The sequence below is a fragment of the Artemia franciscana genome, chromosome 5 (genome assembly GCF_032884065.1).
Source record: "Artemia franciscana chromosome 5, ASM3288406v1, whole genome shotgun sequence".
Lineage (NCBI taxonomy): Eukaryota > Metazoa > Arthropoda > Branchiopoda > Anostraca > Artemiidae > Artemia > Artemia franciscana.
In genome coordinates this window covers 13,871,863-13,898,432 of record NC_088867.1, presented here as the reverse complement: position 1 = coordinate 13,898,432, position 26,570 = coordinate 13,871,863, and the positions used below count along the sequence as shown (strand labels likewise).

Below are 26,570 nucleotides of genomic sequence, written 5' to 3'. Positions count from 1 at the left end.
ATTGGTAAATAGCCTAACCGTTAAAATGGCCAGAACTGCTATGCACACATGTAGTATAGTCGTGATTAATATGGTAGATGTTTCGATAAGGCATGGTAGTTCCATCCAAAATCAAACTAATCATTTGCAAAATAATTGCTTTCTTTTATTAGTCTAAAGTAGTGTAAAGCTAAATTCAGTAATACTTAAGACAGGTTGCATTATTTGAGTATGGCCCTTATTTTCGGATTCTGGCTTGTTAGGCCAGAGATCGGCAAGTTGTAAAAACTAAACGAGGAGAGGAGGGGGGAACGAGCAACACAGAATTCAGAAACGCTTCCAGAGAAAGAAAAAGGTGTTAAGCTTTTTGTGTCGTCTTCTAATACCTCTGTGCAGAAGTGGCTACACTTACATTTCAGTTGCAAAACAAACAAAAACAGATAGACGAATTCGAAAACTAAGCAAGTAAATAAAAATAAATCTCCAATAAATCCATAAGGGTTTGATAGATAAAGATTTAACAGTCTATTTAGTAACACTTAAAATTACGAAGCTTTTATTTGAAAAATACTGGTAGATTGAACAACAGTAGCTAAATCGAGGGTCACGCCTTCTTTATTTGTGTTAAATTAACTTCTATATACCTGAAAAGAAGGATGTTTAAATAATGAATAACACCTAAAACAGAATAATAGATCAAAGCTAAAAAGGAAATAAATGTTGCATGGATAAAAGGGAATGAACTAAGGGAGAACAATCTACGGTCATTTACCCTACACATCCCGTTTAAAATACTATCAATTGTAAGTTAAATTGTCACAAGGACATTTGGCATATTCGATCTATTAAACAAGAGTTTACCATGGTTAGGTCTTCATATTTGGACTTGATGTGACACAGGAATAGTTAGGACAAGAAAAACCCATCTCCAACAAGAGAGGGGTAGTCTGCCTACTACAGCATAATGAATCCAAGAAAAGGGTTCTAAGGAATATAGATTTTCAAGAAAAAAATATAGTGTACATACTTGCATCTATGATCACCACGGCGCAGTCATTACAAACGAAAATAAATGTAAAAAATTAGGTGATTTCTTACTCACTTAGACTTTAAAAAAAACCAGTTCATTTACTCCTAATCTGTACGGCAACATATACACCGTGTCTTTTTTTATTCTGCAAGTCTTAACAGAGCCGTTCCTAGGGGTGGTGATGCCCGGGTAAAAAATTGCAATGCACCCCTCCTGACTCATATATAAGCAAGAGCGAATAAAGTTGAAAATTTTGATCAAAATGGGCAATCCCCAGCCATACTCCCCTCGTCATAACATCCGGATCAGCTGCCCAGGTCACCCCACCACCACTCCTTTGAACGACTCTTGGTCCTACTGGCCCTAAGATCGATTTCTTTGGTTCTTCTTAGCATTTTCCTCTGGGATATGAAAATTGATATTAAGAAGACTAAGTCACTAAGGCTAGGTATAGGTGAAGATGAGAAGGTGATTTTGGTTAACGAAAAGATTGATCAGGTGGGCAGCTTCACTTACCTTGATAGTATTATTAGTAAAGCCAATGGGAGCAGTGAAGATGTTAAAAGTAGAATAGTCAAGGCTCAGGGTGTTTTTTCACAGTCAAAAAGTTTGGAAGAATAGTAAGATGAGTCTGCAGACCAAAATTACACTAACTGAAGGTACACTGAGGACAGTGATTAAATACGGCTCTGAAGCCTGGGCGCTCCGAAAAACAGATGAAGATTTACTAGATGTTTTCCAGAGAAATTGCTTACGGATTGTCCTGGGTACCTGGCTGACTGACTGTATTTCAAACTGTAGGCTGTACGAAAAATATGGTTCAATCCCACTTTCTAGGGCTATAATGAAAGAAAGGTTGAGGTGGATAGGGCATGTTCTGCCGATGAAGGATGACAGATTGCCAAAAATTGTTCTTTTAGACCTACCGTCTAGGGGTAAACGAAAAGGAGGTCCTCCTCGTCTGGAGTGGGAGGACGTCATAAAGAAGATTTAAAGAAAATGGGAACTTCATAGGAGGATGTGAAGAGGGAGGCTTTGAATAGATTGGGATGGAGGAGGAGCGTGTTTAGCTCTATTGGCCTCAGGCGGCTTGGTGCTGCAGTAAGTTGTTGGTAGTAGTAGTAGTAATATTAAGCTGAGACTTAGGATTTCTTACTGGACATAGGAAGGACAAGAGACAAAGACCTTACCTGGCAATTTTCTAAAAATTTCTAAATATATGAGCAGAGGGCTCAAAGAGCAAACTACAAAAACAAAAAACGAACAGCATTAAAGCTTACTATAAGCTATTTTCGACAGCTTTCGATACGTGTTTTTCTTCATGGGGCACAGACTATAAAGCAATGCCTTTTACAAACCATCCTCAAAAATTCTTTTTTTTAGAGCCGAATTTAACTTTTTTTGTTATTACTAAATTCACAAGCTTTACATAGTGCTTCACGAGAGTGGGTTAGTTATTCTCCTTGTATACCTTGGCCGAATATTCATTAATAGACATGATCTGAATGAGTAACTACATAAAAAAAAGTGGAGCAGACTATAGTCTGTTCATGGGGCACAGGCTATAAAACAATGCCTTTTACAAACCATCCAAAAAAATTCTACATTTTTTAGAGCCGAATTTTACCTTTTTTGTTAATACAAAATTCACAAGCTACACAAGTTGCTTCACGTGAGTGGGTTAGTTATTCTCCTTGCACACCTTGGCTGATAATTCATTAATAGACATGAGCTGAATGAGCAACTACATACACAAAACAGTGGAACAGATTCAGGTATCCTCTGATGGCTTTGATTTTGCAATTTAGAACAAATAATATAGCGTTCAATGACAAAGTGTGTTTTGTCAATTCGGGCAATCTTTCTTGTTTATGACATTTCTTTGTCACACGCGACAATTAATCCCTATTTTATATATATATATATATATATATATATATATATATATATATATATATATATATATATGTATATATATATATATATATATATATATATATATATATATATATATATATATATATATATATATATATATATGTATATATATATATATATATATATATATATATATATATATATATATATATATATATATATATATATATATATATATATATATATATATATATATATATATATATATATATATATATATATATATATATATATATATATATATATATATATATATATATATATATATATATATATATATCATAGGCATCGCAAGTGATATGTCTAGTTATTACATATAGTTAAAGTCGATTCAAAATCAGAATTGTTCCACAAACTTAAAAAAAAAAGTTGAGGTTTTAATAGAATTTTTCACGAAATTTAATCTTATTCCTCTCTTCTTTTCCAAATCGCAGAAAATGAACTTTCTGGGACACATAAGATACAATACGAAATTAGTTACAGTTTACATTTTCGAAGTTTCGCCAAATTGGCCGAAATAAGAAATTGAAGCTTATATCTTGAATCCTCCCCTCCGTATGAGGAGCCCCCCCCACACCTTGTATTTTCCCGAAAGCCCTCAGAGTGAGGGTCGTAAGTTATCCCCTGGGGGTATACAAGGTTTATATAGAAAAGGTAAAAAAAGGTAAAGGATACGGCATTAGACTTTACAGTCCGTACCGGCGGTGCTGATCTCCGTTTCTTGGCCCTTCAGCCAGGAAGTGCAATGGGGGGCTGGGGGCCAGCCATCCTGTGCTTTCGCACACCCTTCCTGTTTACCTTCCCCAGATTTCTCCAGGTACCCATTTAGAGCTGGGTCAACTCTGGCTAAGCTTACAGAGTCAATGCTCTTCTAGTTCTAGTTCTCTTTTTAAGATTTGGAGTGATCAGAGGGCAGATACCCCCCCCCTCACACACATACACACCTAGTATTTCCCTGAAATGCATCTTATAGAAATTTTGACATGGTCATGTATTGTCGAAGAAACTTCGAAAAAAGTTCGTTCGATTGGGAATTGAAAGGGCTAGTACCCTCTTTTTTAGTCAAAAATAATTGGAGGGCAAAAGGCCCGCAACCCACCTATCAATTCCCAGAAACCACCTAATCAAAATTTTGATTAGATTTTCACTAAAATATAATAAAGCCTTTGGGGTTGACATAATCCCCTGGAGTCTAGGGGTAGGGGTCGTAAGTTATGCACCAGGGACATAAAAGGTTTTTATGAAAGGGGTGTTCGTTTGAACTTAGAAGGGACTCATTTGATTGGAAATGTAAATTCTAGTTTCCTTTTAAGGGTCAAACATGATGGAGAGCAGCTAGCCCCCCCCTCTGACATCCTCTTTTACCGAAACGCATTCAATTGAAATTGCGAGATAGCCATTTTGTTACAAATAGCCCAAAAATCATATAACAATATCTTTAGCGTGGACAAAATCGCCCAGAGCCCATCGGTAAGGGCTGTAAGCTATGCTCCAGGAAATTTAAAGTTTTAATGTAACAGTTGGTTGCATAAGCTTTGGATCGGGCGGAGCTCATTCGATTAGAAGTCGAAAGTTTTAGTGTCCTTTTTAAGAGTTAAAAATGAATGGAGAGCTATCACCTCCTCCTTCTTTAATTTCTGTAAACATATCCGATCGAAAGTTAAGAGATCTGTTTCGTTCAGCCTTGTTGAAAGCTCCAGTAATTATGTCTTTTGAGATGTCAACCTCCCCACAGTGCTCAGGACAAGGGCTGTAAGCTAGGCAATTCGTTCATTGTTTACACATAATATATATGTTATTGAGAAAGGTATGCAAGTTTGAACTTTAATTTCCAAGAAGACGAAGGGCATTCAGGTGAGCCTTTCAGAGAATGTTGAGGAGAGTGTTGAAAAAAAAAATATCAGAATAAGTTATGTGCATAATTATTGTCAATTTCGAACTAAATCAAAAGGCGCTATATGCATGAAAATTGTTTTCAGTAGAGCACAAATTATGTTTTGGTCTTGAAATACATGGGGGTTGTCAGCCCCACTTTCATTACAATGATATAGCCATTTTCTTCAGCTAAGTTAAAAGGTCTGGAAGTTATGTCTTTCAGGATGACACTCTCCCCCTCCAGAGTTCTTACGTTAAGGCCAGTAAGTTAGGCAATTCCTTCATTGCTTACATACAGTATATGTTACTGAGAAAGGTATGCATATTTGAACTTCATCATAGGCAGCGCAATGAATTTCAAGAAACAGTAAATCAGAGCGCGAATTTAGAATGATGTTTCATTTATAAAAAAAAGTTGCTGTATGAGTGTTGTCAATTCAACTCTAATAATAATAGTAATAAGTGTCTAATAATAATAATAGTAATAAGTAAAAAAAAATAATAATAATAGTAATAATTGTCACCCTGTAGCAACATACTGGACTAATAAAGAGAAAAAACTTTCAAAATGTTCTGCCCATCTTTCTTCATCCATCTTTAACCCTTATTAAATAATCTTATAAATTAAGTTTCAAATGTTTTTAAAACTTACTATTACTTATTATTTAATGTATTTAAATTCAGTTTAAAATTAAATTTTAAATGTTTTCACTTTTTTTTACTTTTATAAATAAAAAATTCTCAAAACTTTAAGATAAATATCAGAATATGTCAATTAAACTGTGTTTTTCTGTAAACTGCAAATTATATTCTGGTCTTGAGAGGGCATGAGGGTTATCAGACCTACTCATGTTAATTTCTGCCAATTTTGGGTTTGACTCGGCTATTTATTATAATTTCTGTTCATAAATCAAGTAGACCCATGTATACTTTTTTTTCTAGAATGGTAAGAGATTTTTAAGATGGCAAAACGGAACTGTCCTCAAATTTTCTTTAACAACTGCTAGAATGATATGTTCAGACAGTCAGACACATATAGGATGCTTTGCTTCATAGATCTAGTTTCAACATTGATGAAGTGCAGAAAAGTGGCTTCCTGCTTACACATCAGGCGCGGTTCTACGGTAACATTACTTTTGGAACAAGACATAGATACGAAGCTTTTAAAAGGTCCAATCTCTACCTATTTCTTAATTGTTGTACTTCCTAAAGTCTTAGATACTTAAGTTCTTAAATTTTCTTTCTCAGTAACTGAAGTCAAATTACTATCACTAACTGGAACTAGTCTGGATTAACTAATTCTACTCCATTTCAACTTCTAAAAATTCAGTAATACATGCAAGAATTTAAAATGTGCAAGCTAATAGGCACCAAAAAACACAGACTGAGATACAGAATAATGGGTGGGAAGTAAGACTGTAAATCCAACAAGTCCTTTCTAACTATATATCTAGGGCTATATCACATCTTTAGGAGCCTATTTAGCTCATCACTTTTTCTTCCGGAAAGTAGAATTACGATGCTAAGGGTACCCCCCCCCCCCATTGCAAGATTAAGCAGCCCAAGTGAAAAAATGACAAAGAAAAACAATGAAGAAGAAAAGAAATTATGTAGAAGGAAAATACATTAGAGAAGAAGAAAAATACATCAGAAGAAGTGCTTTTAAAGTGCATGTTTTGTTCTGAAATTAGTTTAATTACCTTAGTTTTTTCTTAATTTAATCCAAACAACATGGAGTCAAACTCAAAGTCAGAACCAAGCACATTTAAAATTTACGAAAACCCCTTATTCCAAATACGCAAGCAGCAGAGTAAGAATAGACAATTTTCAATTATCATCAAACCCTGTCCCCACAAAAAGTATTGGGTATCATACTAGTACCCCATACTGTACCCCACTAGGGGTACATCAGAAGATTTTCCAGTCTAATATCCCTGGTCTTTTTTTTTAATTTAATTTCATTGCCTTGGAGTCAAACTCCAAGCAGAAACAAGGAAATTTAAGAAGAACAAAACCTTTTATTTCAAATAATGTAGCAAATCTTTAACCTTTATCTTACCTCCTCTTATTTTAAATCTAGTATCATTTGTTTGTGTTTTTTTGTCAATATAAAAGTTTTAATGTCAAAATTTCATACCTTAAAATAATACCAATTTATTGGGGGGGGGGGTGGCAATATTTTGGAAAAATCTCCTCTGGTTTCTTCATTTTAAAAATAGACATTAAAAAAACCTTGCTCCCTGCCTTCTATTTTCATAAGTTGGTGCTAAGCTAACAGTTTGATAAGCTGTTCCCAAATATAGTATGTATATTCAATGATGCTTTGATTCTCCTGGCGACATAGGCCTGGTAATTCTCCCTTTGGTAACAGCTTATCAAAAAGTCTTTGGCAATCATTTTAAAAGTATGAAGGTGCAAGATATAAGCTTTAGACACAACAGCAATAAAATTATTATTACCTAATTTATGATTCTTCAACGAATTTCTTGTTATAAAAGGGAACATATTGCAAGACTAATTTCCAGTCAGTAAAGTAGAGACCAAGGGCTCCAAAGACAGCTCCATACCTCATGGCAGTAGGCATCCTGCAAAGAAAAAGAAATCAGTCAAGCTGATGTTCTCACGTTGATAAAACTTTAAAGATATATAAGAAATAATATATCAACTTATCGAAATTTACTTAATCAACATGAGTGCTTCAATGTCTCTCATGGCTATAATTGACTGAATTCCTCCATTCCAATCTATTCAAAGCCTCTCTCTTTCCACCCTCACAGGAAGTTCCCATTTACCATATTACAACTTCCTTCCACCACAACTGAGGACAACCTGCTTTCCATTTAGCCCAAGACAGTTGAGTGAAAAGAACAAACTTTGGCAATCTATCATCCTTCATCTGCAGAATGTGTCCTAGCTATTTCAACCTTTCTCTCATTAACGTTCTTGAAAGCAGGATTGAACGACACTTTCCATAGAGCCTACTGTTTGAAATACGGTCAGTCAATTGGGTATCCAAAACAGACTAGAGGCGATTTCTCTGAAAAACATCTAGCAAATCTTACTCCAGTTTTTAGAGTGCCCATGCTTCAAGCCATACTTTATCATTGTGGCTTCCAATATTCTAATCTTGGTTCCCAGACTTATCTTTCTATCATTCCAAGCTTGCTTCAAATGTAACAAAAAAAACAACAAAGACTTTTAACATCTTTACAGCACTCACCATGTCTACTAATAATACTACCAAGGTAAATTAAGCTGTCAACTTGATTGATCTTTTCCTTACCCAAAAATTACCCTTTCATCTTTACTTATTCCTAGCCTTAGCAACTCAGTCTTCTTAGCATTAATTTTCAAAGCTATACTAGCACCCTGAATTTTAAACCTTCAAAAGTTCATTCATTTTGATCACACTTTAAAAACTCTGAAAAGTTCATTCATTTTGCTCATACTTTCACACAGGGTGCTTAAATCATCCACATAATCTAAGTCCATGATAGTTTTACTTCCCCATTTGATCCCGCGTTTTCCCATTGCCTTTCCTGTGTTCCTTATGACAAAATCCATCAAAACAATCAATATAAATAGGAATAGATCATAGTCTTTAAAACTGAGGACTAAAGGTGCTTGATGACCCCTTCTCAATTATTAACCTATGAGTGACAATTTGGTTGACACATCCTCTACCCTTCCTACAACCACACTGTTCTTCTCATAAAACTTTGTCTATGGTATATTAAAGTCTAACAAGAGCTAAGAGCTCATATGGCACTTGTGACGAGGCATGAAGAGCTAAGAGGCAAGAGATCATATGGTATGAGCTCTAACAAAATTCTATGAATCAATAGATTGATTTAAAAGAAAAATAAGAGGCTTAATGCCGGTCAGGATTTAAAATAAGAGCTCTGAGTCACAATGCCCTTCCAAATATCAAAATTCATTAAGATCCGATCACCCATTCGTATGTTATAAATACCTAATTTTTTCTCTCTCTTTAGCACCCCAGATGGTCGAATCTGGAAAAACGACTTTATCAAGTCAATTTGTGCAGCTCCCTGACACGTCTACCAATTTTCATCGTCCTAGCACGTCCAGAAGCACCAAACTCGCCATATCACTGAACCCCTCCCCCAAACTCCCTCAAAGATAACGAATCCAGTACGGTTCCGTCAATCACGTATCAAGGAAATTTGCATATTCTATCCACCAAGCTTCATCCCGATTCCTCCTAAGATAAAAATATCCCAATTTTCACGTTTTCCAAGAATTCCGGTTTCCCCCTCCAATCCCCCCAATGTCACAGGATCTGGTCGGAATTTAAAATTAGAGCTTTAAAGCACAAGATCCTTCTAAATATTAAATTTCATTAAGATCTGGTCACCCTTTCGTAAGTTACAAATACCTCAATTTTCAAAATTACCCCCCCCCCAACTCCACCAAAGAGAGCAGATCCAGTCCGGTTATGTCAGTTACGTATCTTAGACAGGTTTTTATTCTTCCCATCCAGTTTTATCCTGATCTTACCGCTTTAAGTATTTTCAAAGATTTCCGGTACCCCCCCCCCCCAACTGCCCCCCCAATTACGCTGGATCCGGTTGAGATTTAAAATAAGAGATCTGAGTTACGAGGTCCTTCTAAATATGAAATTTCATTAAGATCTGATCACTCCTATGTAAGTTGAAAATACGTCATTTTTTCAAATTTTTCAGAATTAACCCCCCCCCCCCGATAGAGCGGATCAGTTCCAATTATGTAAATCACGTATCTAAGACCTCTGTGTATTTTTCCCACCAAGTTTCATCCCAATCCCTCCAATCTAAGCGTTTTCCATCATTTTAGGTTCCCCCACCCCAAACTCTCCCCGATGTTACCAGATTCGGTTGCGACTTAAAATCAGAGCTTTGAGACACGATAACCTTCTAAATATCAAATTTAATTGAGATCCGATCACCCGTTCGTAAGTTTAAAAATACCTCATTTTTTCAAATTTTTCAGAATTAACCCCCCCCCCCAACTACCCCAAAGAGAGCGGATCCGTTCCGGTTATGTCAACCATGTATCTAGGACTTGTGCTTATTTTTCCCACCAAGTTTCATCCCGATCCCTCCACTCTAAGTGTTTTCCAAGTTTTAGGTTTCCCCCTCCCAACTCCCCCACCCCAATGTCACCAGATCCGGTCGGGATTTAAAATAAGAGCTCTGAGACACGATATCCTTCTAAATATCAAATTTCATTAAGATCTGGTCACCCTTTCGTAAGTTACAAATACCTCAATTTTCAAAATTACCCACCCCCCCAACTCCACCAAAGAGAGCAGATCCGGTCCGGTTCAGTTACGTATCTTAGACAGGTTTTTATTCTTCCCATCCAGTTTTATCCTGATCTCACCGCTTTAAGTATTTTCAAAGATTTCCGGTACCCCCCCCCCCCCAATTACGCTGGATCCGGTTGAGATTTAAAATAAGAGATCTGAGTTACGAGGTCCTTCTAAATATGAAATTTCATTAAGATCTGATCACTCCTTTGTAAGTTGAAAATACGTCAATTTTTTAAATTTTCAGAATTAACCCCCCCCCCCAATAGAGCGGATCCGTTCCAATTATGTAAATCATGTATCTAAGACTTCTGATTATTTTTCCCACCAAGTTTCATCCCGATTCCTCCAATCTAAGCGTTTTCCATCATTTTAGGTTCCCCCACCCCAAACTTCCCCCAACGTCACCAGATCCGATCGGGACTTAAAATAAGAGCTTTGAGACACGATATCCCTGTAATTATCAAATTTCATTGAGATCCGATCACCCGTTCGTAAGTTAAAAATACCTGATTTTTTTTTAGTTTTTCACAATTAACCCCCCCCCCCCACCCAACTACTCCAAAGAGAGCAGATCCGGTCCGGTTATGTCAGTCACGTATCTTAGACAGGTTTTCATTCTTCCCATCCAGTTTCATCTGGATCTCACCACTTTAAATATTTTCTAAGATTTCCGGTTCCCCCCAACTGCCCCCCCCCCCGATTACGCTGGATCCGGTTGAAATTTAAAATAAGAGATCTGAGTTACGAGGTCCTTCTAAATATTAAGTTTCATAAGGATCCGATCACTGCTTTGTAAGTTAAAAATACATTATTTTTTCTAATTTTTCAGAATTACCCCCCCCCCCCCAATAGAGCGGATCCGTTCCAATTATTTAAATCACGTATCTAAGACTTATGCTTATTTTTCCCACCATGTTTCATCCCGATCCCTCCAATCTAAGCGTTTTTCATCATTTTAGGTTCCCCCACCCCAAACTCCCCCCAATGTCACCAGATCCGGTCGGGACTTAAAATAAGAGCTTTGAGACACAATATCCTTCTAAATATCAAATTTCATTGAGATCCGATCATCCGTTTGTAAGTTAAAAATACCTCATTTTTTCTAATTTTTCAGAATCAACCCCCCCCCCCCAACTACCCCAAAGAGAGCGGATCCGTTCCGGTTACGTCAATCATGTATCTAGGACTTGTGCTTATTTTTTCCCACCAAGTTTCATCACAATCCCTCCACTCTAAGTGTTTTCCAAGTTTTAGATTTCCCCCTCCCAACCCCCCCCCCCAAATGTCACCAGATCTGGTCGGGATTTAAAATAAGAGCTCTGAGACATGGTATCCTTCTAAATATCAAATTTCATTGAGATCCGATCACCCGTTTGTAAGTTAAAATACCTCATTTTTTTTAATTTTCCAGAATTACCACCCCCCCCCCCCAACTACCCCAAAGAGAGCGGATCCGTTCCGGTTATGCCAATCATGTATCTAGGACTTTTGCTTATTCTTCCCACCAAATTTCATCCCAATCCCTCTACTCTAAGTGTTTTACAAGATTTTAGGTTTCCCCCTCCCAACCCCCCCCCCCAATATCACCAGATCCGGTCGGATTTAAAATAAGAACTCTGAGACACGATATCCTTCCAAACATCAAATTTCATTAAGATCTGATCAACTGTTAGTAAGTTAAAAATATTTATATTTTTCTATTTTTTCTGAATTAACAGGCCCCCCACTCCCCCCCCCAGATGGTCAAATCGGGAAAATGACTATTTCTAATTTAATCTGGTCTGGTCCCTGATACGCCTGCCAAATTTCATTGTCATAGCTTACCTGGAAGTGCCTAAAGTAGCAAAACCAGGACCGAGAGACCAACAGACTGACAGAATTTGCAATTGCTATATGTCACTTGGTTAATACCAAGTGCCATAAAAAGTGGAAAAAGAAGATGAAGAAGCAACTTATTTCTAACCTCATAGCCACCATATTTAAGAAAGTCATTCACCACAGTATCAGTACCTGAGATCTTATTATTTTGTAATCCTTTTAGGACTGCCACTAATTCTTCCTCTCAAAATAAATCTCCCTTCACATCCAAGGTGTCACAGAATTTTCATTTTCCTATATTCTCATTATATTTTTTACTGTAACTCTATCTTGGCTTAGCGTATCCTCAAAATATTCTCCCCATATCTCTTTCTCACTAATTGTGGCCCCCTTCCTTGGGGCCACAAGTACCCCGACTGGGATAAGTCCATATTAACTACTTTCTCTCAATTTATTAACATGCGAGATTAATATTTTACTATTATGCCATCTAGCTGCATATTCCATATCCCTGAGAGTGTTATCCATGGCCTCCACTCCAAACCTCCTTAGTTCATATTTTAACGCTATCTCCACTTTCTTTACATTCCTCACATTTTCATATGATCTGTTACTTGGATAGATAAGACGCCCATTCTCCTCTCTATTAAACAAAAAGCATTTTCACTAATATTCCTAGCTGCATTCCTAACTTTCTTCCCTCAGACCCCATCAGTAACTTCACAAATTATTTTTCAAAAATTATCCTATCCATCATCTGTATTGTCAAATTTTAAACAGTCCAGTTTAGTATTCAACTGTTCCTGGAAAGTTTCTCTCAAGTTCTCATCCTGGACTCTACCAACATCAAAGCTTCTGGGAAGGTAGTTACCCTGTAACTTACCCTTTACTTTTAAATTAACCCTAGAAATATTAGATGGTAGTTTTTACTTTTTAACACCAATAACAGCACTTCTATATACTCAAGCATCTTGTATTGATCCTGCCAGACTATGGTTTAGAATGACATAATCAATAAGGTTAGTTGTCTTACCGTCATGTGAATACCATGTTAACTTATGAGCCATTTTACAACCAAATATTACATCATTTATAACTAAAAAATTGCAGCAGTCTGTAGCCATTTATTTTTTCTACACTGAATTTACCTAGGGTAGGATACCATCCATCCATATTTCTACCAACCTGCAAATTAAAATCTCCAGATAAAAACACCATATTTCTACCTGGGACCCTGTCTATTTGTTCTTGCAACTGCAAGTAAAACTCATCTGAGTCACTACTATCTCTCTCAGTCAATTCTACAGGGGTATATACTACTATGAGTGATATTCTGCACATTTTAGTCACAAATGAGCAATTAAAAAAGAGAAAACAAAATAAAATTAGATTTAGCCAACATTTCCTGGGCAACACAAAGTGTTACATCCACCTTTGACCAGCTTTGGTAATTAAAACGTTCAATAGAAAATCTATTTTTCCTTCACCATAGATATTGTTTAAGCTCTGTAGAAAAGAAAAGACTTAGTATTGAAACCCAAAACAAGAAGAAATAAAGTCATACAATAAATCAATCTTAAATAAACAGAAATCATTATGAATAAAAAAAATTAAGCCTAAAGTAAACAGAAACCAAAATAAATAATTAGAGTTAGAAGCCTTTTTCTAAAGCCTTTCTCAATGCAAAAATGGTAAACTGTAAAATGCAGATACCACCATAAATAAGTTGAACCAAGGATTAGTAGAACCTAAAAAATAATCAGAAATTAAAATGAATAAGCAAGTCAAACTCAAGATGAAGAGATATTACCACAAGCAGGATCAGGGCTGAGACCTCTTAAGCCCTATAAAGGCTAGAGTGTCACATAAATTTGACTGGAAACAGAATTTATCTTAAACATGTTTTCTTTTTCATTAGAATATTGGAAATTTTAAAATAGATCAAACATACAGAACTCCATTTTTTATATAATAGTGTATCCTGAACAGTCTATCTGGTTTCATTTGCCAAAATTTCCATAAGTACTTGATTTCAAAGGTGCTTCATTTGATTGAAACTTAAAATTCAAATGTCAATTTCAAGAGTGAAAAAATATGGAAGGCAACCTCTCCCTCCCATGCCCTTTTTTACCTACCCTCCATCCAAAGCCATCCAACCAAAATTTTTTAGATATTCATTTTGTTTGACATGGTTCAAAGGACCAAACTAGGCCTCCAGGACGATACACCCTACACCGTATTAAGGCAAGGGCTGTGAGTTATACAAATTACCTATTGTTTACACATAGGTTTACTATTTGGAAAGGGTGGGAGTTTTGATCCTGGGTCTCAAAAAAGGCTAACAGCATTAAGGTTAAACTTCAAGAGAATGTTGAGGGGGTATCATACTAAATCAAGGCACACTATGTGCATGCAGGTCATCAAAAGGGCATACAAGCCATGTCTCAGCAATAGTTCAAGGCATTAAGCTGAAACTTTCAGGGCAACTATGACTACTATTGCCACTAGTACTACCACTACTAATGACCTAAATCAAAGAGGACAGGTACAGCCAGTTTGCCAAAGAGCAGATGCAATATCTCAGGAGTAGAATAAGGTTAGAAGTTGAAACTTTCAGGAGGAAATTTATGGGAATAGAACACCAAATCAAGGGACACTGTATGCATGTACTTTGTCAAAGTACACATTAGCAATATCCCAGGAACAACTAAGGGTATAAAGTTGAAACTCTCAGGACCCCTACTACTACTACTACTATTTCTACTATCACTGCTGCTATTACAATCAAACTAAATCCAAAAGAGTTTAGGTGCACCCAGATTCTCAAAAAGGTGTCTGTGCAATATCTCAGGAACCACAAAGGGTATTATGTTGATTTCAGGATTGTTATTATTACTACTACTGCTACTTATGCTACTAATGCTATTATCCCTGCAAATGCATCTCAGGAACAGAATAGAGTATTAAGTTGAAACTTATAGGGAAAGTTGAGAGGGTGTAAAACTATATTTATGCAATATTTATTGAATATTATTCCTGTTACCCATCCATCCTAAGCACTATAGAGAAAGTATTCTTAAAATATGCTGGAAAATTTTATCCCAAATATAAATAGTAAGCCAAAATATTGATTCTAAAGTAGGAAACCCCCCAAAAATTTAATAACATTCTTCATTTAATCAGAAAAAAGACTATGTCAATTAGAAACAGAAATTCCTTTAAATTACTTTTTAAACAACAAAATTTTCCAAAAAAAAAAGAACTACACTAAACCAAACACAAGTGAAAAATAATTCAAATAAGGACTCAAGTGCAAAACAAACATAATTCACAATTAACTAAACCCTGTGTATAATACCAACTAACACAAACTGTATTATAGTACCAGACTGCCATTTAGGATGGGAAATGCATTTCTTACTAGATGGTGTGCCATTCCAGTAATTTCTCAGCTGCTTATCTAAACTAATTCTTAGCAAGAAAAGCAGTTAGTCTATGCCATACTACTCAGATTACGCTGGAGTTTGTATCTGGCTTAAAAAAACTTACTTTGAGGATCCAAAGATGCATTTATTGTCATAAAATTTAACTGAGTAATTTTTCGTTTTAAAAAGTTGTTTTAATTTTTTTTATTATAAATGCCTCTTAACTCTAGCCAGCACATACTACAAACTATAGATCAATAGTTCTAAGATCATATCACACTACCCAGCTCTCCCCTACTTTCAAAATTTAAGCCCAAGCTTAAATTGCCAATGTCCAATGTCCAAGATTAGGCTCTACTGTAGAATATGGTTAAAATATCCAAGTGAAGCACATACTTAGGAATCCAATGGTGAAGCAACATAGTTTCTAGGTGCTATAAAGAAGATTTTATACTGATTTAACTGCTATAGTGGTGATTAGTAGTCTATGTAGGTTAGATGAATTATTATCCTACTAGGCAAAGTTTCTCACAACTTACAGTTAGGGGAGGAGGAAGTACCCTAACTCTTGTTTGTAGTGATTTTTTGTGTATTTAATTTCTGTTTGTTTTCAGTTTCATTAATACTTCAATTGTAGAAGATTTTTGTTTGTTTTAAGCTTGATTTGCATATACAATTTGAGCTTTACTTTTTTTCAAATTTATTTATTCATTTATATTTGTACCTGTTTTAGATTTTTTTTTTTGCTATGACTGTTTATTCAATTTCTGTTTATTTTGGGTTTTATTTATTCTTTAATAGTAACTTCTGGTTGTTTTGGTTTTCAGTTATTGTAGGTTTTTATTTCTTCCAACCTGAAGTTTAATATGGTCTTTATTTTTTTTTCTTTTAAACTTTTCTTCAGGATGTTTTTTTTTTTTTTTTTTAATGGATTCCTGTTTGTTGTTGATTGCCAAAGTTGTACTATCTTCAAAATTCCCTATTCCAAAATAAACTTTTTTTTATACATTCAGATATTTAAATATTTAAAAATACAGGATAGTATCCCAGTGATGTTGCACATAGCATAAAAGGTTAAAATACTTAGTCTATTGGAATCCACATGTGATCAAGCAATCCTGTATGTGAAAATTGGACAAAGTTGGATAATTTACAGTGATTTAATGAAAAAAGAAAAAGATATTTGATAAATATAACAGGTGTTTGTAACTGTGATTCTTAAATTATTTCATTTGGCTTTGGGAGAAGATCACTTAGATTCAACCATTATTGGATTTATTAGACTAGTATATTGCAAAAACTATTTTAACATTTAGTGCAAAGTATATATTTCAACCTCATTTTAAGTATGGCTGTTGAGTGAAAGAAGCATAAAGCTAGTCTACATGTCACATTAAGGCTAATCAATTTTTTGGAAAGAGTAGACCTACAAAAAACACATCAAGTAGGCCTAGGCTAGTGAATCTGGTAATTCTTTTGCATTTAATATAATTGACTTACCAATAAAGTGGTAATAGGCTATCACTTGATGCCTTTTTTATGTTCTTTACAAATACAATAGCCACTTCTACTGCAAATTTTTGAGCTTGCACTTTTTGAGCTCTTAAAAATGACAAATTTTCAATTAAAGCATGGGTTATCAGTCATTTTTGACAAAATAATACTGCATTTGGTAAAATTCTAGTTAATTGAGTTCTTGCTATCTTGGTAAAGGGTTTAGGTTAGGAAGATGAAACTTTCAGGGGTGGGTCTACAGGCTAAAGTATGTCCCAGAAAGGTATTTCAAAGTACTCCTTCTCCCTCTAGAGGGCCCTGAAATTTGCCTAGATGACAGGTCTATACCTATTAAAATTTTGACTAATGACATTTTACCATAATTTTCAGTTACTAGTTGCTTTTTCTTTGCCTTATAGTTCTGAAAATGCAATTCTTGTTATTTGAGTAGAATTTTGAGCCATATCAATGTTGTTTTTTTTTCTTCAAAATTTAGGAAATGTATTTGCATATCTTTAAAACCCTATAAAATGGAATTGAGCAAAGTTATGAAGCTGAAAACAATTTGTTGTAGGCCTACTTTAATTAAGCAGAAGATCTATTTTGCAGGGTTTTACTTTTATAACACACATATTCTTAAAGGTCATCAAAGGTCAGGGCCCTCTAGAGGGAGAAGGAGTGGAGGTACTTGCTTCAAAATACATTCCCAGGACATAATTTGATCTGTAGATTCATCCCTGAAAGTTTCATTTTCCTAACCTAAACCCCTTCTGAGATAGCAAGAAGTCAATTAACTAGAATTTTACCCTACATTTTTTCAGAGCTGTTTTCAAAAAAAAAATATAATATTTTTTCAGTATAAAAATTAGCCTATTTATAATAGGCTAAGGTTAGTTTAGGTTAGGTTAAAAAGTGCTTAAATTGGAATTTGTGGCAGAAGCAATTATTATAAATTAAGCAATTATTTTCTTAATTCATAATATATTCGTAATATTGCTTCTATTAAGAAGCAATTATTTGTGGCAGAAGCATTATGTAAAGAAACATAGGCCTATAAAAAAGCATCTAGTGGTATGTTCACTTTATTGGTAAGTCAATTATATGAACTGCGAAAAAGTTTCTGTGGATTCCCCTTGTCCCTATGTAAGTAGGCTCATTGAAACATCTAGCCTGCAAATTTGTAATCACCAAGGTTACACAAAACATACCGAATCATTGTTGTAGGATTAAACCCTAGCTTATCTCATTGAATAGAGACAGAGTAGCCTAGCCTAGGCCTATCCTGCAGAGCTGTATCAATTTTTCCTGATGGTAGCCTACTCTAAGCTTAGTCCTGCAGAGCTGTATAAATTTCTCCTAATGGCACCCTAAGCCTGCTTTAAGCATAGTTTTCAAAACTTTAATATGTGATTTAAGATCTTGAAGAGATACAACAATAAACATACCAAGCTTGTGCAACCTGAATCGGTCGTCTAGGTATTTTTTTAGGAAAGTCCATTTTAAATTTTATTTTCTAGCCGTTTTCGTAGAAATTAAAACAAAACATGACATCTATGTGAATGAATACAATAGATGACTTACATCCAAATACAAGATGTGTCTGGCGTGGTTCAAACCCGTCTTAGGGTAAAATTAACGATGAGGGATTTGACTATCTTGACAAGTAGTTGAGTTAAGAGTAGGACTTTAAGGAATATATTTGGAGCATAAAACATGCCCGAGATGTTTCTTTCAATTTGAATTTCAGGGAAGTTGAGTAACTTCTTTGATGAAGATGAGAAAAGCAAATTGGTCTGTTTTAAGACTCTGAGATAACATAAGTATCGTTTTTATTCAAAATTCAGGTAACGATGCTTAATTTGTTTAGTTCCAACCTTTTTTCTTTTGGGTTGTAATGTGTTTTAAACTATTAAACAGCTCTTGGTAGCAAACTGTAAGTAAGCAGTGACTCAGATCATCAGACTCAGATCAGCTCAGTGACTCAGATCAAGCTTAGTGTTACCCATCAAGAGTTACGAGCTTGAGAAAATCTGTATGAATTTTGAAATAGGGTGAAAACGGGCCCTAAAATTCAAAGAATCTTAATGAAAATCAAGCCACATATTCAGCATACCAGAAAACCCTACTGTAAAAGTTTCAAGTTTCTATCGGCAAAAATAAGGTATGTAGCTATTTTTGCCAGAAAACAGATCAAAGATGCGTGTTTATTTGCTTTCTTTGTTATTTTTTTAGGTGATCATATTGAAATAATGGTCCTTGAAGATAGATAAGATTTTTCAACAAAGCGGCTATCACAAGCCCAAAAGGGCCGAATTCGCACTTTAGTGATAGTACACAAAAAAAAGAAAATAGCAAAAATTTTGAGATGGTCTATGTAAAAAAAAAATCATAGAACTACAGTAAATAAAAAGTCAAACGATAAAAAGTCGTAAAATTAAAACAGGGAAAACAAATTTAAAGGAAAGTCTAGCTAGCAAGAATCACATGGTTCGGAATTGCAAAATAAACACTTAAACTATAAGATAAGAGTGAAATGAGAAGGGGGGTATCGATTTAAAATGTCAACTATGTGAGGGGTGAAAGATCTTTTATATCTTTCAGTGGAAATTCTTACTGGAGCAAAAACGGAGATTTTTCTTGAAACAGAAAGGGGGGCAGTTAGGTGGTGGTGGTAAATGTTCACTAGGGGAAAGAGAAGCAGTACGAGGGTTATACACGACATTGTTGGCAAAATGCAAAGAAATTTGTGCTCTTCTTTCCTTAAGGGTGACTAGATTCGCTCTCTAAAGAAGGGAAACATAAGATACTTAATCCTCATTAAAGATAATTCTTAGGCACCTTTTTTGAACTGCCTCTATTCTGTCCGAAAATTTTATTCGAGATGCCAAAGAGGACAACCGAATTCGAGAGTAGGACGTACAAAAGAGAGAAAAATCCTCAAACAATACGATCTAGGACATTTGAATTTCTTAATGAGTTTGAGGAGAGAGAATGCAGCATTCGTACGTTTTAAGAAATCAGTAACGTGGCAATCCCAATTTAAGTCACTTGAGATAGTGAGACCCAGTAACTTCATAGCATTAACAGACATTTCAGGGGGATAGGACAGTAGAAAGATGGAGTAGTTCTTAGGAAATTAATTGTTAGAGCTGTTGACTTTAAACGGTTGACTCTCAAATCACTAGAAACAGCTTTATCTCATATTGATTCCAAGATGTCCATTGGGTTACTTTTTCGGTTTTTCGAATATGTTTCTAAGTTAAATTAGATAAGTTAATCATTTAAAATTAAAATATTAATTTTTTAGTATTTATTCAAGAATATTAATTAATTTTATCAATTAGACAATTTAAGACAGTTAAATCGTCAACGAATATCCATATATCCAAGAAATCGACACCAAGACTATTTATCATATTAAGAAATAAAAATGGGCCGAAGAAGGTTCCCTGGGGCACACCATTGTAAATTGGGAGAGGATCAGAATTTACAGTCAGGTATTTAACGACTTGTGTTCTATTAGAAAGGAAGGCCGAAATCATTCTTATTAAATAGGGATGAACTAGAAAGTTATGGGTTAGTTTTTTACTAATGTATCATGATTAATTAAATTAAAAATCCTTTGTAAGTCAACTGCGATAACATTACGCCAGGTATTTTGTAACTTTCTAAACAGTGGAAGCAAATAAATTACTAAGTTTGAATATGTTAAATTTATATGGAAATAGTTTGATTCTTTAACCAAGGTTGTGCTCGATTTGGAATCTGTGATCCCAGGAACAGTAAGGAAGCATAGTTTTCAATTCTTCTCATATAATTTGTGTTGAAGAATAGATTTATTTAACTGGAGTTGCCTTATAATATTGTTACTAATTTATGCTCTTTGCTTGGAAGCAAAACAGCGTCATCTATAATAATTCTTAATAGCGGATTCTAGAGTGCGTTCATATTATTAAATTTTACTAATAAGCGAGCAGAAGAGGGGAGTTTCTTGTCGCAAGGGCCGTTGTACCTGCCGGGAGTGTGACTCCCTTAAACTGCGGGGATCAGGTAGCAAGAAACTACGCTTCCCTCGCTTATTAGCTTAAATAGCTTTGTATTACGTCGTAGTTTATTGAACTGGCTCCTCCCCTCGGACTTTGATTTTGCATTACGGATTGTGACGTGGCTGTTGCGATGGGGAGTAATGAGAAGTTGGTTTGGAATGCGTTACTGAATTATGCTTTCCGTGCGATAAAAGCTGGTAATCGCTCGGAGGATATAGCGAAAAAAGCAGTCGAGTTTTTCTCAGAGGAAGCAATTGCAATGGCGAAGGAGTTATTGTGGCCCCTAGCAGGAATTACCACACGTGTTACTGCGCGATCGAAGAACACCGATGATATCCTGGACATATTAAAAGTATTTCGGGTTTGTGAAGATAAAAATATCTCGTTGCCGCGGTTTGTGATTTTCGAACCTGATGAAGTTCCGATAATCCCGGGAGAAGTGACGGCTACCCTAACCCGGAAAGTAAACGAATTGTGTGCTAAGTTCGATAGTTACGTGGATTCTAATCCCTCTCCTTCTGTCTCTGCTATGCCTGCGGCAGAAACCAACACGATCATGTCGAAACTGTCATATGCGGTTGTTTTGAAGAATCCCCCGAAAGATCTTTCGAACCCTAGCGCTCGGAAATCCTATTTGGACAGAGTATGTGGTGATACTAGTTCGAACATTGTGGAGCTGAAACCTAGGAAATCTGAATGGAGAGTAGTCTTGAACAACAAGAATGCTGCCGAGTCCCTGGCTGAGGCAGTGGGTAAAAGTGACTCAACTATAAGTGTTAAAGTAAAAACTCCCGCTTTCTTCGGAATAATCCGCCACGTTCCCACTGAAACTTCAGATGACGAACTGCGCTCAGTTGTACCGAACTGTGTTAAGGCCGTACAAATTGGTAGTACTCGGTCATTCAAATTACAGTTTGAAAGCAAAGCTCATCTCTTTAACGCAATGAACTCTCCGCCCATTTTTGGTTACGAGCGACTACCCATTACAGAATTTAAATTCTTACCGATGCAGTGCTACAACTGTCAGTCCTACGGACATGCAGCAAAATCTTGTGTAGATCCCCCGAAATGTTCAAAGTGCGGTGGAGATCATTCCAGCTCTCGGGACAATCCATGCCAAAATGCCCCCAAATGCGCTCTGTGTGGTTCTTCTCGACACCCGTGCTACAGCTTCCAATGTCCAGTAGCTCAGAAGCTAATTTCTAAACAATGATCGGTGATTCTATACGGGTTGTTTCATGGAACTTAAATGGTGGAGTGGTTGATAAAATGCCACTGTTAGAAGGATTGTTATGTTATAACGATGTACTCTGTGTGCAGGAACACTTCCTCTCGAATCAAGCCGTTAGTCTGCTTGAGCTAAACGATGGCGTCAAAGTATTTGCTACTCCTGCAAAGTCATCGGGCAGGGGAAGGCCGTCCGGTGGAATCGCCATTCTTGTTAGCAGCAGGTTAAATCCCATTCTGTATAAATCTTCAGACTTTTTTGTTGCTGTTAAGGTGCACAAAACTGTTATCCACTCTGTGTACATGCCAACAGACTACAGAGACAGTAAATCAGAAAAAAAATTTAGTGAAGCCTGCAGTAAGCTATCGAGTTCGGTGGGCAGCTGTTCTAGCCAGGGCCTTGAATGTATAGTCGCTGGTGACGTGAATTGTGACTTGACTGATGAGTCTAACGCTCGAGCACAGATCCTCCTATCTTCCTGTGACGGTCTTCGTCTTGCTAACAATGATCTGTGTTTTACTTATATCCATAACTCGGGCTCGACTTCATCTCTCGACTTCATGTTAAGTTCCATCCAATCTCCAGCTTGCGGCAATTCGCACGTAGATCTGAGCGTAAGCGCGTCTGATCACTTTCCAATTATAAACACTTTTCGAGTAATTCCTGCCTCTCCTAACCCCCCAACTAATGAAAAGAAGTGGAAAATCAAAACTAATTGGAGTAAAATTGACCTGGCTACTTATCATTACGTATTGGATGAGATTCTCACAAAGATTAAAGTGCCGTTCCAATTACTACAGCAGAGTGTATGTATTCAAGATGAAGAGAAACAGCTGCTACTAAACATCTACTGTAGTGAAATATCTCACGCACTGTTATCTGCCGAGGCCGCTGCGGTCCCCATTCGTAAAGTCCGAGTGGGAACGGAAATTCCAAAGTGGTCCGAAAACCCTGCTCTAAGTGAAGCATGTGGTCGTGCAAAATTTTGGCTTAGGCTCTGGAACGAGTGTGGTCGTCCGAAATCAGGTGTTGTAAATGAAGTTCGGCTGTTCAGCAAACGCAGATTTGCTAAGATTTTGTCTAAGCATAAATGTGAAGTGATCGATCAACATAGTCAATTGATAAGTAATGATCCAAATGCTGTGTGGAGATTTCTTAAACGTAATGGTGATCAGAATAGTGTCGAACCTGTGATCTCTGAGCAAGATTGGGTGTCCCACTTTACTTCTGAGTTCTCTCCACCCGAACAAGATCTTGAAGATAAATATGAAGTCGAACTTGATAAGTTCATGGAATTGCCTAGTTCTGGTGTTGGCTACATAGTAACTGTTCCTAATCTGATTCGTGCAATTTCAAAATTAAAAAAGAAACAATCGAAAGGTGTCGACAAGTTGTGTGGGTTGCATCTTGTACATGGTACTGCTGGTCTCCTGAGTCATTTAGAGCTTCTATTCCAAATTATCTTTAATTCTGGTCTCGTTCCCGACGTTTTTGGTACTGGAGTAATTACACCTATTTTGAAAAAAGGGAAAAATCCGTCTGAATGCGTATCTTACCGCCCTATAACTGTTTCGCCGGTTTTATGTAAGCTTATGGAATTGCTAGTTATAGATCATATTGCTTTTCAATGTTCTACCCCCGATAATCAGTTCGGATTTAAAAAAGGTGTTGGTCGCGAGCACGTCCATTATATTCTTGCTAATATATTAATAGAAGCTGATGAACTGAATGAATCCCTTATTCTAGCGAGTCACGATGTTAGACGTGCTTTTGATTCTGGGATACATCCCCAGTTATTAGTGTCTGCTCATAAACGTGGTGTGGACCGATCGGTTATTTTGCCTTTTCGGGATATGTATAAGAAGCTTCGAGTCCAAGTTAAAGTCCCGTCTCCTAACGGGCCGATTGTATTACCAAATGCTATTCCGGTTAGAAAGGGCATTAGGCAGGGTGCAATTTCGTCACCCCGGTTGTATAATAATAGTGTTCTCGAGGCCCAAAAGTTAGTGCAAATGAGCTGCATTTTCCGAGGTTTGGATGTAACATTACTTAATTACGCAGATGATATTTTTAATTTAAGTAGATGTTTGTCTCGTATTGAAGAAAATTTTCAGATTCTAGATGATGCTTATAGAGAGATAGGCCTATCTTTTAATGCAAGTAAAAGCGAGATTGTTGCTTTCAATAGGAGAAATGCAGATTGTATAGATCTTGCTGTCAAATTTGGTGCTCAAGAGGTTCCACTGTCTGACTCCATAATGTACTTAGGAATGCCTATAGGTCATAACATGGCATCTACACGTGCTCGCCAAATAAGTAATTTCGCAGAAAAGGCACGTAAGGCTTACGGGGCGCTATCTTCAACTAAAGCGAAATATAATCGACAAATTCGAGCTAGGCTATATAATGCACTGGTGATCCCACACTTTCTGGCTTTATCACCGTTTTGGCATATATTTAGTGTTAGCGATAAAAGAAACCTTCGATCACTTTTTTACAAATATGCAAAATTTCTTTTAAATACCCCACCGTGGGTTAAAAATTCCAAGATGTCTGCAAGGTTCGGTATCACAGATCCGATTGCTGCTGTGACGAAACGTCGTTCTGAATTTTTGGGGTCGCTTGGGCCTAGTAGTCTGGCAATTGCAATTCGTCCTTAGTGAGTTTTTGTAATAATGTTTTTATTTATTGGCGGTGTATCGTAACGTTTGTTTTTGTTTTTGCAGTTAAGTGTTTTTTTGTTTTTTTTTTTTTTTTTTCTTCTTCTTTATACTCCATTCGTGCCATTTGTGGTTTTGTATCGAGTGGGTGAATAAAATTATCTATCTATTGGGTTTTTCAAGTTTGTTACAAATAATGTCCAAAAGGCAAACAACATAGTGTGTGGTAGAAGTAGAGCTCAAATTTCCGAATTGTCTTTCATCAAAATTTGGGATTATTTTTACTTTCAACCAGTCCGCTAAAAAGCTTTCATATAACTTGAAAAAAACTGGAGTAAGAGCAATTGGCTGGACACCAACACAATCTCGTTTGCTACCCTTCTTTTTTACGGGAGTAATAAAACCTAATTTCCAATAATCAGGGAACTTAGCTGTAGAAGTGATTTAACTAAAAAGTACCTACAAATGTTCTGAAAAAATGTCTGCGAAGGTTTCAATTAGTACAAATGGGATGTCTAGTGGACAGGTGTTGCACCTTTTAATGTTTTTGGTTTTGCCTTAGCATCTAAAGTCAAAATAATAGGGAAATTAGGAGAACGTAAATCATAAATAATATTAACTAAGAGGGGAGGAAGGCTTAGAACTATGGAGGAAAGAAATTTACTCAGATAATTGGATGCAATCAGAAACTCTTCTTGTAAATGGAAATCTATATTATTAGGGTTTTTCCATAATTCTTTTTTATACTTTTGTACCACTGTTTTGTATTAGTAGAAAACAAATCATTGACTTTGCATTTTTTATACGCAGAAGCAGATTTACGTATTTCTTTTTTTTATGTGTTTACGCAGTCAGTTAGCTTCAGATGTTTATCATTCTCAGAAAGATTAATTTTAACGCTAATTAGTTTTTTTTAACTGAGTAGTAATGCAAGGTTTGTCATAAGAACATGATTTTACTTTTTTTCTCAGGGAAGGATTCTAAATATTTGAGTTTAATCAAATTTTGAAGTAAGACACTTTAACATTAATGTCATTATTTCCCTTAAGAGCTGACCAGTTTTCATTAGTAATCCAAGATCATAACTCGAAAAGAGGTTGCATTCAAAAGGAGATTGAAAGTTCGACTGTTCTACCTAAGTTACCAAAATAGTGTAGTTGAAAGATAAAATAACTATGTATTTAGTTGTACAATGACCTCCCCGCAGTCCATTTGGAGAGGGCTGTAAGTTATAAAATAAGCCTATTGTTTGCAAACAGTATTTATTATTGGGAAGTATAAAGACATTTTTCGGGGGTGGGGCTCTGCTTTGGGAAGATTTTTATAAGGAGAATCTTCCTCGGAGAGAAAAATTTCTGATGGGTGGGGGTAAATTTTCCAAGAGGAATGTTACACTTAGGGGATTTGATATAATTCCTATACGTAATTCTCTTTTATTGTCTTCCATTATCTTTGCCAAATTGTAGATGTTCCGGGGGAATTATCCGAAGGCTATTTTCCGTATGTTTTGATTTCTGGGAAATAATCTCATGGTAGGTGGCATTTATGGAGTGACCAAAAAACCAATTAGAGATTAAAGTCCTATTCATATAAAGAGATACCTTGAAAAATTTTTCAGGCTGAATCCTCCCCAAGCAATTGTACGGGAAAGGGGATTCTCAGACAAGATGGAACTGTCTGGATGGAATTTGACAGGGGGGGAGGCACTTTGTTTTAGGTTATATTTTCATAGAGAGGTTTTTCGTCAGGGGTTGGGGTATGTT

The 26,570-nt window shown here is 36.0% G+C and overlaps 1 protein-coding gene and 1 long non-coding RNA gene across 3 annotated transcripts in view; both read right to left on the bottom strand.

The window, feature by feature from the left end:
* LOC136027003 (uncharacterized) overlaps positions 1-26,570 on the bottom strand; it is a 164,711-nt gene that overhangs the window by 135,053 nt on the left and 3,088 nt on the right. The window lies entirely within an intron of this gene.
* LOC136026999 (uncharacterized) lies at positions 519-18,456 on the bottom strand. The gene is made up of 3 exons (XR_010617469.1): positions 18,319-18,456; positions 7,282-7,407; positions 519-623 (listed from the first exon to the last, which is right to left on the bottom strand). It is a non-coding gene; the product is annotated as an uncharacterized LOC136026999 (long non-coding RNA).